The sequence below is a fragment of the Pipistrellus hanaki genome (assembly GCF_964339955.1).
Source record: "Pipistrellus hanaki genome assembly, chromosome: 11".
Taxonomy (NCBI): Eukaryota; Metazoa; Chordata; class Mammalia; order Chiroptera; family Vespertilionidae; genus Pipistrellus; species Pipistrellus hanaki.
In genome coordinates, this window is record NC_140513.1 from 34,758,240 (window position 1) to 34,774,369 (window position 16,130).

At 44.0% G+C, this 16,130-nt stretch overlaps 1 protein-coding gene across 2 annotated transcripts in view; it reads right to left on the reverse strand.

Annotated features, from left to right (window-relative positions):
* The window catches only part of GCNT1 (glucosaminyl (N-acetyl) transferase 1), a 35,501-nt gene extending 23,048 nt beyond the window's left edge, over positions 1-12,453 (reverse strand). For both annotated transcript variants that reach the window (XM_084899429.1, XM_084899428.1), the window contains exons 1-2: positions 12,322-12,453; positions 11,161-11,274 (exon numbers count right to left, since the gene is read on the reverse strand). The gene's annotated coding sequence lies outside the window, so the exon portion shown is untranslated. The remainder of the gene's footprint in view (positions 1-11,160; positions 11,275-12,321) is intronic.
* Positions 12,454-16,130: the final 3,677 nt, after the last annotated feature.

The window sequence follows — 16,130 nt, forward strand, 5'->3', positions numbered from 1 at the left end:
GGGTTCCCTTAGGGCTTGGGGTGGCCTGGGCAAGGGGCCTGTTGTGGTTTGCAGGTTGGCCACGCCCCCTGGTGACCCAAGCGGAGGCCCTGGTATCTGGGGTTTATTTATCTTCTACAATTAAAACTTTGTAGCCTGGAGCAGACCAAGCCTTCTGCTCACTAGGTGGCTGCAGCCATTTCTGTTGGGATTTATTTATCTTCTATAATTGAAACTCTGTAGCCTTAAGCGGAAGCCTCAGCCAGCAAAGGCAGGTGGAAAGTTTGGCTTCTTCCATCGCCTGGGAAACCGAAGCCTCCCTCCTTGCTCTCTGTAGCCTCAGCCATCTTGGTCGGGTTTATTTGCATATTTGATCCTGATTGGCTTGTGGGTGTGGCTTGTGGGCATAGCAGAGGTACAGTCAATTTGCATATTACTCTTTTATTAGATAGGATTTATTTTAGAGAAGAGAGGAAAGACAGGGAGAAAGAGAAAGAAACATGGAGCCTGGCCACTGTGACTCAGTGGCTGAACCAGAGATTTTGGTTCAATTCCCCGTGAGGGCAAATGCCCAGGTTGAGGGCTTGATCTCCCAGAAGGGGGCATGCAAGAGGCAGCCAATTGATAATGTTTCTCATTGGTGTTTCTATCTCTCTGTCCCTCTCTCTTCATCTCTCTCTGAAAATGAATAAAAACCAGTCTTTTAAAAAATGTTATGCATTCATTGATTGGTTCTTGTATGTGCCCTGACCAGGGATTGAACCCACAACCTTGGTATATCAGGACAGTGCTCTAACCAACGGATTCATTATTATTTATATTTTTTCTTATCTGGACTTTGTTCATATATTTAATTCATGTCTAAATGTAACTTTTTCAGACACCCTAAATCATAAACTCTATTTCAAGTTTACTAACAAATACCTGTATATACCCAATTTAATTCCACACCAAGCATCTATTGTACAAAACAGTCATATTGAATCTAGGTTTTGGGGTTAAAACAGTCATAAATAACATATCTCCCAATATCAAGGAATCCACAAAATGGGTATTTGCTGAGCCTTCTGGGAGAAATTAGAGGCTTAGTCAGTATAGTTAGTTATTTTTGGAACAAAGCATCCACTGTAGAGCAGAAAGGAACTTTGGAGGGCACCTAGTCCTGTTAGAAACACCAGCTCTGGGGCTGTGACGAGGTTGTGGGGGTGGGATGGACTCTGATCCAATATTAACAGAAATGTGGTTGTAAAGAAAGAGAAAATATTTTAGAGTATATTACCAGAACGTAAGGGAAAACTTCATCTAGTCCCAAGTTCTTCTCTCCTCCTAACTCAAGAGGAAGCTGGGCCCAGGGGTATAAATGTCTCTTCTGAGGGTCAACAATGAGTGAAAGGCTGAAGCTAGCCAGAGCCTGGAACTTCACTCTGTCAGAATATGTCCCTTCACACTGTACTGCATTGCCTCAACCAAATTCTTTTTTTTTTTTTTAAAGGGGGAGGGGTTTGTTGGGTGGGCCACCCAAAGAACTTCAGACAAGAAATCCTACATTCCTTTGTGGTCAATGTAACCAAAAAAAAAAAAAAATCTGAGTCAAACATGAAATCTTGAAGTTATATTCTTTCTTTCTCTCTCTCTCTCTCTCTCTCTCTATATATATATATATATATATATATATATAGATAGATAGATAGATAGATAGATATAGATATAGATAGATAGATATGTATATATATTACACTTTATTTTTAACCCCTTCCAAAAAAACCGTATGACTGAGCATGATCAATCTGTCCTGTAAGGCGGACTTTCTCCGTGTTCCAAAATCACACCCACCATCAAACGCTGGTCCCCTTCCTAATGGGTCCAATTTGGCACAGAGGACAATCCTCAGAATGGTCAGAAATGTCTTTGGATACCAAGCAAGGTGTTTATGTTGAAGGCAATCACTTTGTACTCGTATTTTAAAATCCTGTATTTTTACAACCATGTCTCCTACTTTCAGGGAATTCAAAGGTTCTTTGAGAAAAGACAATCAAAACAACACTGTTAGATTGTCTATAATGTACTTGTAAAATAGTTCAGCATAACCAGCAAGATACACGCAGGGTTTCATATATGCCCGGAGGGCTGGGGCGGCTAAGAGCCCAAACAGGATCACATTCCTGGGACAGCCACACTCCAGATGCATCTACTGCTGTACCTGCGCCTCAGGCATTTTCTCTGTAAACCAGAACTTTAGTTTAATCAGCAGGAGTGTTACAACTGGATCTTCCTAGTGAGTTTGATGACTTGGATTAGCTTAACAGATGTGAGAAAAGAATGAAGGAAGATAAGATCAGGGTGCTCCATCTACCCTGTTTCCCCGAAAATAAGACAGTGTCTTATATTAATTTTTGCTCCCAAAGATGCGCTAGGTCTTATTTTCAGGGGATGGATGTCTTATTTTTCCATGAAGAAGAATACCGTACACATTTATTGTTAAATGAAAATAAAGGAAATTTGTTACCTGTATACGGTACGGTAGTACGGTAGTTGTCAACACAAACCAGACAAACTCTAAATCCTACAGTATCAAGAATTTACTCATTTATTCAATGACAATCATGTCATCATATTCTGGAACATCATCATAACAATCCAATTCCTGAATTTCCTGGTGAATTTCTTGTGACTCCATTTCTCTCAGAATCAGTGGACCAAATCTCTCATGTTTAGCCTAGGGGGGCCTTATTTTCGGGGGGGGGGATGCCTTATATTTCATTCAGAAGGAAACCTGTAAGTAGGTCTTATTTTCAGAGGATGTCTTATTTTCGGGGAAACACGGTATGTGGATGGGTTAGGGACATTCTGGAGGCACATCCTGAACTTACTTCAAAGGAACAAAGAAGTCTGGCAAGCCCAGTAGCTTGCAGTGGTGTCCTAGGTGCATGCCTGGGTCCAGCTGCTGATTCCAGGAAAGGCACGTTTATTTGTCTCCAGCCCCATGTCAGGCGACTCTTATCACTGGAATGATGACACGTGTGCCTCTAGAGAACCTTTTATAGGAGATGCAATCAGAGCTCCCAGGCAGAGCTGGCCTGAGGTGTGCCCAGAGGACTGCAGCCCTGACCAACCTGTTCGCCCAAAAGGCCCCAAGTGCCGTGGGCTGGATCACGGACAGCAGCGCCGAGGTGGCTCGTGGGTAACAGACTGAGAAACCACATGATCTGTGACTTAGACTTAAAGCATTGATTTACCTGTCCAGGAACAAAGGACTGACCACATGATCTCTGGAACTTCCATGTTTCAAGTGGCTTGTTTAGAGGAACTTTAACATACATTTCAAAAGAAACCAAATACAAACACACACACACAGAGTATTCATTACTTTTCAGAGTTTGAGCACTAATATTGAAACACATTTTTATTTATTTCAGAGAGGAAGAAAGAGGGAGAGATAGAAACATCAATGATGAGAGAGAATTATGATCAGCTGCTTCTTGCATGCCCCTACTGGGATCAAGGCCACAACCCAGGCATGCCCTGACTGGGAATCAAACCTCAACCTCCTGGTTCGTAGGTCAACGCTCAAGCACTGGGCCACACCAGCCAGGCTTGCGCACTTATTTTTACTCTAGTAGCAACTTTATTTTCCACTAAGTGAAGTACACGAGTATATAATAGACAAGAGTCAATTTTTAGAGTAAAGTTTATGAGGAAACCAAGTTCTCAAATTTTCACATCTATAATGTATCTACTGAGGGTACTCTGGCCGAAAGTTTTTAATGATAAGTTTGCAAAAATTTTAGTACGCACTCTAAGAGTTTAAGCTTTAAGAAAGTACCCGCCATACATGTATATTTCTTTAAATATTATATGTACTAATGAACATTTGTACAACTATATTAGATATGTGCATTACAAAACAAAAAAGAGGAGGGGAAGAGGAAATACCCTTAATTAGCTTAATCACTTATGGAACAAAACTTCTTGCTCACTACACACTTACTATTTGTAAGAAAAGTATATTAAATATTCTTCATTATTTTTTGAAAACTCTTTAGTAGTTACTTGGAGCCACCGCACTTTGAAGGCCTCTTCCAAGCTCAGTGTGTCTAGCGTTTTGTTCCAACGGCTGGCTGGGTGACAGGAATACACTGGAGCCCTCTTCCTTCTACTATCTGAATCTGGATACTTAGTTTTCAGTCTGTCTACCAATTACACAAAGGCTTTTGGTAAAATTCAGATGGTAGGTTTCAATCACCTGTCCTTGCAAACGGGTTCAAAACTCATTGATACTCCTCACTAAGTTTTGGTAAATCACAATTGCACCATATTTCTTGGCAACGTGTTCACATTACCATGAAAACATTTCCAATCAGCCTTTCTGTAGTACAATTAAAAAAAAAAAAAAAAAAAAAGCAGTGACTCTCTCCCTCTCATTGTGAGAGCTTCACAGTTATCCTGAAGTGTTCCTTCTCTCCAAAGTATCTGTGACTGCTGATAGGCACAGCAAACATTGGAAACAGGAAGCAAATATGGAAACGCTCTCTTTTATTAAAGAAAGATGCTGACACCTATGAATCCAGCTACCCCTGGGCACCTCCCACAAGCGGGCCAGGGGTGCTCTGGGCGGTACCAAAGATGGCCATGCGCCCTCCCCAGAGCATTTCAAAGGGCTAGACAGTTCCTACCACCTGGAGCAGCAACTCTCATGTCATGACATACATCCCCAAAGCTCACCTGGCTTAAGGGGGAGGGCTGGGAAAGAATCAAAACCTCGGTACTGCTGCAGCCCACTCAGGAAGCAGTCCATTACTTACTAATCCCAGTTCATTAGAAAGGAGAATGCAGGAACATCCAATGCCAGGTGAGCGATGCTCTGATTGAAAGCCTTTCTACTTATAAAACTAAACTAAGTCAATGATACCCTGTACCTCTTAAATCGTAAAACTTCACAATATGCTTAACACCTGGGCCAGGAATTACCACCTCCTCCCCCTCCACCCCAGGAAATTACACACACACTGCAGGACACAGGACTGAGGAGGCACATCTGGCAGTCACTTTTATTGATTTCTTTCTTAAATACTTAAACAATTACAAATACAAGGTCTTAAACTTTATCTCAATATTCACATCATGCTTTGGATGCCAAATATTTGATGCACAGTCATTTTAATCTCATGTTCATACACAATTGGCAAATATCGTAAACTGCACCTAACAGGCTAGGGCTCCTTAGGGCAGAGAGTGGCTTTGACCCACCCCCACCCCTGCCCTCCTCACCCCCAGACAAATGGTTCCTAACCTTGGCTGCACATGGAAACTATCAAAGAGCTCTCAAAAAATGCCAATACCTGGGTGCCCCTACCAGAGACACAGAATTGGTCTGGAACTTAGCCTGAATGGCAGGAATTTTAAAAACTCACGTATAGCCAACACTGAGACCCTGGAACTGCACTTGTGTGGCGAGGAGAGGGTTTGGAAATGCCCTTCCCTTCCGGGAGTCTCCCCCCCCCCCCCCGCCCCCCCGCCCCCCCAAGGGGCTTTGCTGTACATCAGAGGGATAAGCTCTCAGTTGAGCATGACTGCCATTAGTCTTCAAGTGCAAGGTCAGAAGTGGGAAATAACTGTAGAAAAGATGGTGAGAGGCTACCTCAGGTGTATAGAGCTGAGCTGTTTTTACAACACTTCTGACACCAATCATCCAATTCAACCCTGTCACTAACTACCTAGAGTTAACACAGTCAAAGAAGGCTGTCCCCTTTCGATGTCAACTGCAAATGAGTGCCCATTATCCCCGTTCGGGTAAGAAAAACTTGCCAGCCCATCCTCAGGTTACCTAGGGGCCCCCACACCTAAGTCACCTCATTAGCATAAACTCAGGTGTGGAAAGGAGCTCCTCTATGAATAACAAAAGATATTCCTGTCACTCAGGAAATTCCAAGGCTTTTAGCAGCTCTGCAGTCAGGAACCAGGACCAAATATATCACAAGGGCCAAGTCTAGCGGCAATACACATCATTTGTAATACTTTCCAAGGTGCCTACCACAATGTTTGGCACTAGAAAATGTTTCACAAATATTGGCTGGCAAAACATTTGACTTCACTCACACACACCAAACTCAGCAGATGTTTTTTGTCTGCTCCTTCAGAGAAAAGAGAAGACCTTGAAATTCTGGTCCCCAGAGATAAGACCTTTTTACTTATCCTTTCTCTCCCTCTTTCCACCAAAGACCCATTCCCCCATCTGAATTCTGGAATCCATCCACTTTCACCTTCTCTGAAACCTAGACCTATTGTTTATTTCTCACCCCCAAATCTTGAGTCTTACCCTCTCTACCAGAAACTTCCCAGCAGCATCAGGATATGTTCAACTCTCTCCCATCTCAAGTCAGGCAAAAAATGTCCTCCCTCTCCTGCATGCACATTTGCCTTCCAAGTAGCCTTAACCAGCTTCTCCTCTTCCAAACACAACACTCTCACTCTCTGGGGCCAGCCTCTTTCTCTTCTCATCTGACACTCCAATTTGAGTCATCTCTTTGTATGGGCATGATTATTTTTATGCAACAGCTCTCAAACATGTATTTCCACCAGTTGTCTTCACCTTGATTCCACTTGGGTGTCTCAGAAGCAAACATGTCCAAATGGAATGATCTCCCTCCCCCACCTCTTGCCAACCTGCTCCTCCTCCAGTGCTCTCTAACACCACAAATAGTTTTACCATTCTGTCCCACTCAGTTCTTTATGCCAGAAACGTTTGAAGCATCCTTGTTCCTCCCTGCATCAACTATAGCCAAATAACCACTACCTTCTCACTGAGTTTAAGGACAAACTCAGTCTCTCTCTGCCCTTGACAGGTTCAGCATCACTGCACCATCCCTGGGTGACAGCAAAAACCTTGCACTGTTTGCCCCCACCCGATCGATCCCCACTGTGGTTCTGTGTGAATTCATAGCCTATTCTTGTGCAAGTGACTGGCTCAGGGGGCTAAAGCCTTTGGCCTGGCCTAGCCAGAACCAAGCAGGACATCTTTTCCAACTGTTCCACCGGGGAGGGAAGGCTTTTCCTTTGCACAAAGGCACCGTGCATGCCACCAGCACCTCCCCCACCAAACCCTCCTCGACACAGCAATGATGATCACTTACAAAACCCAAACCGAATCATCTCATCTCCCAAGTAAAATCCTCAGTTGGGTTCCCACTACCTGTTTGTTAAAGTCCAAAATGCTGAAAATGACCCAAGAGACATCATTCCAAGCAACATTCCTGCCAAGGTCTCAAACCTTTCTATCCAAAACTTCAACCCCTAATTCACCTATTTTCTACTCATTTTAAATATCTATTTTTAGGGAGACCTACCCCCTTGAGTAACACTTTCCTCTAAACTAGATTAGGATCCCAAGTTAAATATTCTCTGGATATCTTGTGCTTTCCTGAATTACCACTTATAATGTGATGGCCTGTGTAACTGCACTAATCTGCACGCATTTTGTGCGTGAGTGCATACGTGCGTGTGTACACACACACACACACACACACACACACACCCATGCCTCCTCCCAGCAATTAGACTAGTTTGCTCATAAAGGCAGGGACCTTCCATCCTATTCCCAGCTGTAGCCCCAGAGCTGACAATGGGTTGCGTCTAACAGTTGCACGATAAATAGCTGTCCAGTGGATGCATAAATAGGTCACTTAGCCACATCTCTTTAACAATAGAAGAAAAGTTAGTAATTGGAGAAATTTATTAGAATATTTAATGCATTGATTGCCAAATACATGTAGGACTCCTGATTGGGAATGAATCAGAAACTCTGCATGTTTTGTGGCAGCAGTAACATTTCCTTCTCTGGATTTGAGTCTGTGGTCACTATCTTCATTGGAGCTGTGGACAGTTTTACAAGACCAGCTTCATGGCTGTACAACTGGAGCAGTCACACAGGACCCTGCACTCTGCTTAATACCCATCTAATTGTCGCCATCTTGAAATACTCAATAAGAAACTTTGAGGTCTTAGAAAACAAGGGGCCCCATAAATTATGTAACCTGTCCTGAGTCTTACAAATTAGTTTGATTTCTGGAAGAGACTCAATGGATAACCCATCTCTAGCTAAGGATGTATTTTTTTTATAATCAGAGCTATCTTTTCAGCCTCCCCAAGCTTAGGGTTAAAAAAAAAAAAAAAAAAAAAAAGAGAGAGAGAGAGAGGGTTATAGTTTAAGGACATTTTTTTGTCTGATACGTTATCGTGTATTATGTAGGGGATGAGATTTTTTTCATAAAGTTAGTACTTTTCAGACCAGAGAAATATGATTACATTAGCAATAGGGAAAGAGTACATAGGAACTCTGTATTATCTTCACAATTTTTTTAAAAAATATTTTATTGATTTTTTACAGAGAGGAAGGGAGAGAGATAGAGAGCTAGAAACATCGATGAGAGAGAAACATCGACCAGCTGCCTCTTGCACACCCCTACCGGGGATATGCCTGCAAGCAATGTACATGCCCTCGACCGGAATCGAACCTGGGACCTTTCAGTCCGCAGACCGACGCTCTACCACTGAGCCAAACCGGTTTTGGCAATCTTCACAATTTTTTGAAAGTTTGGAACTTTTTTTAAAATAAAAAAGCTTATTTTTTTAAAAAGGAAAAAAAATACATGCTTTTCTTAGTTCTTATTATTAGGTAAAAAGCTTTATAATTTTTCTTAGAACTAAATTCTAGTCTGAACATGGTCTATACTAAATCTCATCATTCAAATTTTTGCTTAGGGTTTGGGGTTCTAATATCAGAGATTGTGTCAATTTTCCCAAATTAACAAGCATGGTCCACTGACACTCTATCACCTTCAAAAGGAGAGTCTACTAAAAAGGAGAAAACTGAAAACTACCATAGAATTTGTTTATAGTTTTCAACATTTAAAATTTTTAAAATTCATTAACTATATCAGAATTTCTTTGGATAAAACCTGGCCAGACACATGTAGCCATTCATGAGGAAGACACTGGTTTAGTCATCTTTATTCTAAACATATTTTAAAAGTCAGATATTTGGTTAAACTTTACAAATAGCTTCTCAAGTCATTAGGAGTTTAAAGTTAATTGTTTTCACTTAATTTTTAGTATATAAATGTCTAAAGCATTTTAAATATTGGCTGTTTTTTTGTTTGCTTGTTTTTCTCAACAGGGTGACTGTCTCCTGAGGGCTGTATGGCAATGCCTGGAGACATGTTGGTTGTTATAACTGGAGGGAGGGGGGACTGTGGCATCTATTGGGTAGAGGCTAAGGAAGCTGCTACACAACTTAGAATGCACAGGACAATCCCCACAACAAGAGGTTCTCTGAGCCGAAACCGGTTTGGCTCAGTGGTAGAGCGTCGGTCTCCGGACTGAAAGAGGTTCTCTGGCCGAAGTGTCAAAAGTGCCAAAGTTGAGAAACTCTGGTCTACCATACATGGCATTCGCTACAATTGGACAACCGTAAGCCATCCCTCCTCTGTCAAAGGCAATATGGTTAAGAATTCAGTCCCTGGGAGGAAGCACACCTGATTTAAATGAACAGCCATTTGGGAACTGATGTATATATAATATTTATATGAATAGTCACTTGGGAACTTGCTATTTGAGGCAGGGAGTTAGGCATTTGACATCCTGAGCCAGAACCATGAATAGATTTTTTCACTAGACTTAATATTAAAAACAGGGACACAATTCCTTGGATGCCCCATCAAGGACTCAATGCAGCGGAAATAATGTGCATGTCATAAATCATGTAATGAAAAATGTACACGACCTACATCATAGATCAGAATTTTTCATTCGCCTGAAAATGTAATTAGCAGGTATATCAGTTTCTAAGACAGATGCATAAAACCAAATTTGATTTGTGTTTTTAAAAAGAAAAATTGGCCAATACTCATATTAAATCTGATTTCACATTTTTTTAAAATAAAAAATTTGCACTATTTTTTGGGTTAGGGGGCAGGGAGAAAAAAAGCTCTGGCCAAACTGGACCAGAATTCCTGCATTGTTTCATGGAGGAAATGGCTGATGTCCAACCAGATTTTAGCAAGACCTCTGGAGGTCACCAGGGACCGGGCAAATCCCACTTAGCTCTCAGGCCCTGCAGAGAGTTGATTTTGTAGATAGTTAATAGTTCTCAGGGAAAACATTTTTCTTAGCGTGCAGCAACTAAATTACAAATGGGAAAGAAGCGACTTTGTGACTAGAAACAGTCCTAAAACTAGTCAATAACAAGCTATAATTAGTGAAAGATGAATCCAGTACATATTCCAGGCCAAGGCTAAGCAGGTCCTTGCCAGGGCCAGCCTGAAGGGAGGGAGCTGATGGTAAACCTTCAAACCCTCACCATGAAACAGGAAGAAAAAAATAAAAAATTACCTTATGTGCCAGTTAAACTTTATAAAAGAAAAGTCATGGTATTGTGTTTTAAAGTAGAGGATTTCTGTGATGATTTGGAGGAAGGTGGGCATAGAGGAGGGTATGGGGGGGATAAATGTTGATGGATGGAGACTTGATTTGGGCTGGTGAGCACACAGGACAGTGCACAATGTGTTGAAGAACTGCGCACCTGAAACCTGACTACTGTGGTTAATCAGTGTCACCTCAATAAATACAGCAAAAAGGGAAACAAATTAAATAAATGGTAAGCCTAAAGAAAAAAAAAGAAAAAAAAAGTAGAGGCATTAGCCATTTCTAAGACCTCAAAGTTTCCCAACGCTACCATCCTTAAGGTCTGCACAAAATTCATTAAGCAATAGCAGGTATCCAGAGCTTTTCCTTCTTGCCAGAACTGAACTCTGTTACCAAATCCTCTGGCTTGTCTGGAACTGTCTGGGCTCCTAGCAGGTAATTTACACTGATCTTTGAAAACTGTTCTCCCCTCCACCTTCCCTCTATAAAACAAGCCTGCCTTTCAGAACAGCTCTGAAAGGGGGGCGGAATACCGAGAGGAGGGGACAGGTCCTGAGAGAGTCCCTCACCTACCACTCACTGAATTCAGGCCACCAAAAGCTGTGGCCATGTTCTCCTCTCCAGACACTATGGTTTTCTCCGAACACTGTATGCCCTCCCGATTTGCCTCTTGTTCTGTTTAGACAACGAAGACTCTCTTCCCTCTCCGTAGAAACAGCAAAGCAAAGAATACGCAGGATGCCAGGTAACTACCAAACTTACCTCCACTGGGCAGCCCATAGGTCCCGCCTGGGTCTGCAGGTGACCTCGTCCACCGTGAAAGATGGTGTGTGGCAGGGGAGGGGGCCTCTGTTTTGCTCTGAATCAGAGAAAGTGCTGCAAGGGGGGAAAGGGCTGTAAGCAAGAGTGAACACGTCAAAAGCTAACGATCAAAAACCGGAAGAATTGGAATTAGAAACTGGACGCTAACAAAAAAAACAAACAAACAAAAAAGTAAAAAGAATCCTAGGAAGGGATAAACCATGTTGAAGAAGAATCACCTGTTTTCACAATGGACCCAGCAGCAGTTTCCCAGCCCTGCACGGGAAGGGACAGGGAGGGAGCCCCCAGACCAGCGCCTCTTTTCCAGCGGTTCCAGCCGCCCCCGGTAGAGTCCCTAGTTATCTGGCGTCATCAGTAAACCAGAGGTAATGTCTGTCTATGGTGAGGGTTAAAGTCCCTGGCACCCAGAGCATGGCAGTGTGTAACTAACTGTTCGCTTCTAGCCTGTCCATGCCTGCAGCCAACTCTCCCGATTTCTTTCTTTCTTTCTTTTCTTTTCTTTTTTTTTTTTTTTTTTTTTTGTGGTTCTTTTTTTTCTTATTTTTTTTTAAATTAAGATATTATATGTGTACATACCTTACCAACCCTCCCCCCCTCCACTCCCATACATGCCCTCCCTCCCCAGAGTTTAGCGTCCATTGGTTATGCTTATATGCATGCATCTAAGTCCTCCGGTTGATCTCTTATCTCCCCCCAACTTTCCGGATGTCTAAGCTCAGACTCCCTTTGCGGACCAGCTTTAAAAGAGCCAGAAAAAAAAAAAAAAAAAAAAAAAAAAAAAAAAAAAAAAAAGTGGCTTCCAGGGGACCCTGGGTACCAGCATTCCGGCCCCGGGCACCACTGATCAGACAGGAGGGCAGGGTCCGGGGGAGCGCTCTGCGCCATCCCTGGCCCGTGGCTCACTCGCTCGCCGCGGGGTCCCACCGCGCGCCCGCACTCCCAGCCGGGCTCCGCGCCCCCCGCCCGGACAGAGCCCACCCCGCCCGGAGCAGCAGCAGCGGGGTCCGGGCGGAGAGCCCGCTCCCTCCTCCCATCCTCCTTCCCACCTCCCCTCCCCGCCGCGGGGCAGCGGAACAGGGAAGTCGGTGGGGAGTTGGTTACCTGCAGGATCGTCTGGCCCCGAGGCGCAGGAGGGTGCGATACCGCGTGGCGCCCCAAGAAGCCACGCAAGGGGACAGGGAGTTCCGCACCCGCAGAGCACCGGCCCGGGTCTGCGCCGAGCTAGCAGCTGTGGGGAACCGCACCTCTAAGCCTGGGGGGCCCCGCCCGCGCCACGCCCCTGGGGCCGCCCCCCGAGGCCCCGCCCGCCCGCCCACCTCCCCGCGCGCAGGGCTGCGGTTGGGGCTCCCCCCTCCTAGCCGGGTCCCTGCGCCCTCTGGGCATTGCCGCGCTCCTCCCGGAGGTGAGCGGGCATCCATCCACCTCCTTCATTCCTCTGCTTGCTCAGGTTCGCCTTGGTTTTTAGTTCTCCGAAGGGGACTTTTCTTTATGTCCCCTTCGTCAGAGGCAGAAAACTGGAGGAAGTCCTGCCTTTTCCGATTTTTTAAAAAAAGAAAATGTTTTGTAACAAAGCGGGGAAGGGGGGGAGTGGAAAATGCCAAGGTTCTTGATATCATACAAAGTTTAGAGATGATCATGTATTTTTCCCCCCAATGAGCCTTGCTTACTAAATTTAGCATTTAAAAACTGCTTGTGCTCATGTGCATTTTCACATAAAAACTAACATCAAGTGTGGAATAAACCACGGTGCCGTGCAAAATAGTAAACACCTCTCTCCCGCCCTGACAGCACAGGTGGCCTGGTAGGCATTTATAAAAGCTGACACAGTCTCCTTTGTAGCAAGAGGAACGTTGTGCATTGGTTTTTCCCCCCGTTGTTCTTAATATTGGGATCATTTATTAATTCAGCTACCTGCATTGAAGTACTAGTAAATGAAGGAACATAGGCAGCCCCGTCCACCGAGTTCTGCTGTAGGAGGGTAAAGCTGTTAACTGAAAGCTTGCTTTGCTGACCCTCATTCTAACCAAAGAAGGTTCATTGCTAGTCTAGGGAGACACATGAAATGCAAAAAGGTAGGGCTGGGCTGGCCTAGAGGGCACCACTGAGTTTCTGAGCTCACCCTTTTGGGCTTTCTACCGACTGAGGTTAAAAGGGAGGGGAACATTCTTGCACAGGTCCACACAGAGCGGAGGTTGACAGTGGCCCATAAGTGCAGCTAATAATATGTGGAGCTAATGAAATATTCCTGGGGGAGTAAATCTTGCCTCCTTCCCAAGGAGATTCCTGCTCCAATGATAATCTTGGAGCATCTTGTTTTAATTTTAGTTAGAAAAGTAATGTTTTCATAATACATTAAGAATTCATGAGCTTTTAATTTAAACTGTGGCTTATATATTTGTATTTATATTTTAATATATTTTTATTGAGTTCAGAGAGGAAGGAAGAGGGAGAGAGAGATAGAAACATCAATGGTGAGAGAATCATTGATCAGCTGCTTCCTGCATGCCTCCTACTGGGGATGGAGCCCAAAACCCAGCCCTTGACTGGGATCAACAGGGGACCCTTCAGTCCACAAGCCAATTATCCACTGAGCCAAACTGGCTAGGGCTAAACTGTGGCTTATATTTTTTATCATGGAAACAAAAGTTTGAATCCAAGAACCTTCTGCAAATATACACAGAATTTGCATTTTTGTCAAAACGGGGGGGAAAAATAATAATTGCAATTTTTTTTCTCTGTTGCTAATTCAGGTGACCTTTTTTACTAAGGTACCTAATGATATAGGAATTATGTATTTTGTCTGCCAAGAGCATCTCCTCCTACTGAAAAAGGCTCCTGCCATGCCTTTTTCAGCAATCCTATCCTATATAATTTATCATTTCTAACAAAAGGATAATATGCTAATTAGACTGGGTTGACTGGCCATCATCTTCCAGATATCTGACTTCCTTCTTAACAAAGCCATGGTGGTGGGGGCCGAGGCAGAGGCAGTTAGGGGCGAGCAAGCCAGCAGGGGAGGGCATTTGGAGATGAGATCAGGCTGGTAGGGGAGGGTAGTTAGGGTCAATCAGGTAGGCAGAGACAGTTAGGGGTGATCAGGCAGGCAGGGGGGCAAGGTAAGGGCAATCAGGCAGGCAGGCAGGCAGGCGAGGGGTTAGGAGCCAGTCATCCTGGATTTCGAGAGGAATGTCTGACTCCATTTAGGTCCAATCTCATAGGGGGTCCCAGATTAGAGAGGGTGGAGGCCAGGCTGAGGAACCTTCTTCCATGCACGAATTTTGTGGGCTGGGCCTCTAGTCTATAGATATAAAAGCCTAAGTGACCATTCTGACCAGTTGACCGGTCGCTATGATGCACGCTGACCATCAGGGGCAGATGCTCCAACCAGTAGGTTCACTTACTACTGGGGTCCAGCCAATTGGGACTGGGCAAGACAGGCTGGACACATCCTGGAGCCCTCCTACAGTCCCTCTCAGGTCCTGGTCATGCACCAGTGGGGTCCCTTGGCCTAATCTGCAGTCTCTCACAATCCAGGACCCCTCAAGGGAGATCAGAGAGCCAGTTTCAGCCCAATCCCCACAGGCCAAGCCAAGGGACTCCACCAGTGCATGAATCTGTGCACCAGGCCTCTAATTACTTAATAAAGCCAAATTTACTCCATTGAATTCTATTCTTTAACATTGCCAAAACAATGCTAATTCTGTTCCTTAACACAATTTGTACAACATTGTGCTTCAGATATATTATGAGCATTGGTGGATTGATCTGCTCATCAAACTTTAATATATAATATTGTTTTACCAGGAAAAACAATTCCAAGATTCAAACAATGGACTTATAAATTAACTTTAGAATATAGATTTTTGTCAGTTGGACACTGGATGTATCCTATAAATGTCATTTGCTTACCACAATAACAAACCTATCATAAATCTATATAAGGGGTTCAAAGGGTATTTCTGGGTTTCTTAGTGGTATCAGGGTCTACTCATAAGACAGACATCTCAGCAACTATTTTTACAGAAACTTTAAGGAATTGCTTAAACAGGCAATGGAGGGTTGGAAAGGCAAGAGGAAACATTGCGGTAACCGAGAGATAGTAACTGCAGGAAGCAGCTGCCAGTGACAGATCTGGACAGAGAAGTATTCAGATTATCAGAAACTAAGAGCTGGAAAAGGGCCTGGAGGGAGCTGGGATTCAGGCTTCCAAGGAAGGTATTTCGGTGGTATTTCGGAAGGTAAATGTTGAAGGTTGCTGGATCTGAGAAGGTAGATTAAAAACTAGAAATTGGAACCAACTGCTGCAGCCAGGGAAAAGAACCATTGCTGGGTGACAATGGCAGTTATGAAACAAAAATGTGGGGTTTGATTCTGAGTTCACTGTCTCACAATATTGAAGAATGAAGTCGCGGAACAAACTGGCTAGCAGAACCAATGTGTGTTGAGAGAAGCCAGTCCTGGAAAAGGGGTTCCAGGAGCAGGCCAGTGCCCAGAGCTTCCTTTCCGTGTTAGAGTCAGCTGTTCAGGTCTATTAGTCCATGTGCAGAGTCCCACCTGGCAGTAAACCACGTGGGCGCATGGGGAACATACCTCCTGCCATCAACCCAGGAATCTAGCACACAGGGGTGGGCCACCGTGAGGGAGCAAGAGCAAGTGCCGGATTTTTAATCTAGGGGGCTAAATACAGCCTTGCTAGCTCCTGACTGGCCTTTTCAAAGAGTTCTGCCTTAACAATATCCTTGGGATTGGTTTATATGCCTCATTGCCTTGGTTATCTGAAACCTGCTTGTTTTAGCAACAATCCATACATTTTAAAGTTTGTCTCTCCTGTGTGCCCTTCTTTCCACGCCCAGTTGGATTGCCTCGCAATTCTGCCTGGCTGGGTTCCCCAGTTTTACTTCCTTTCTCTC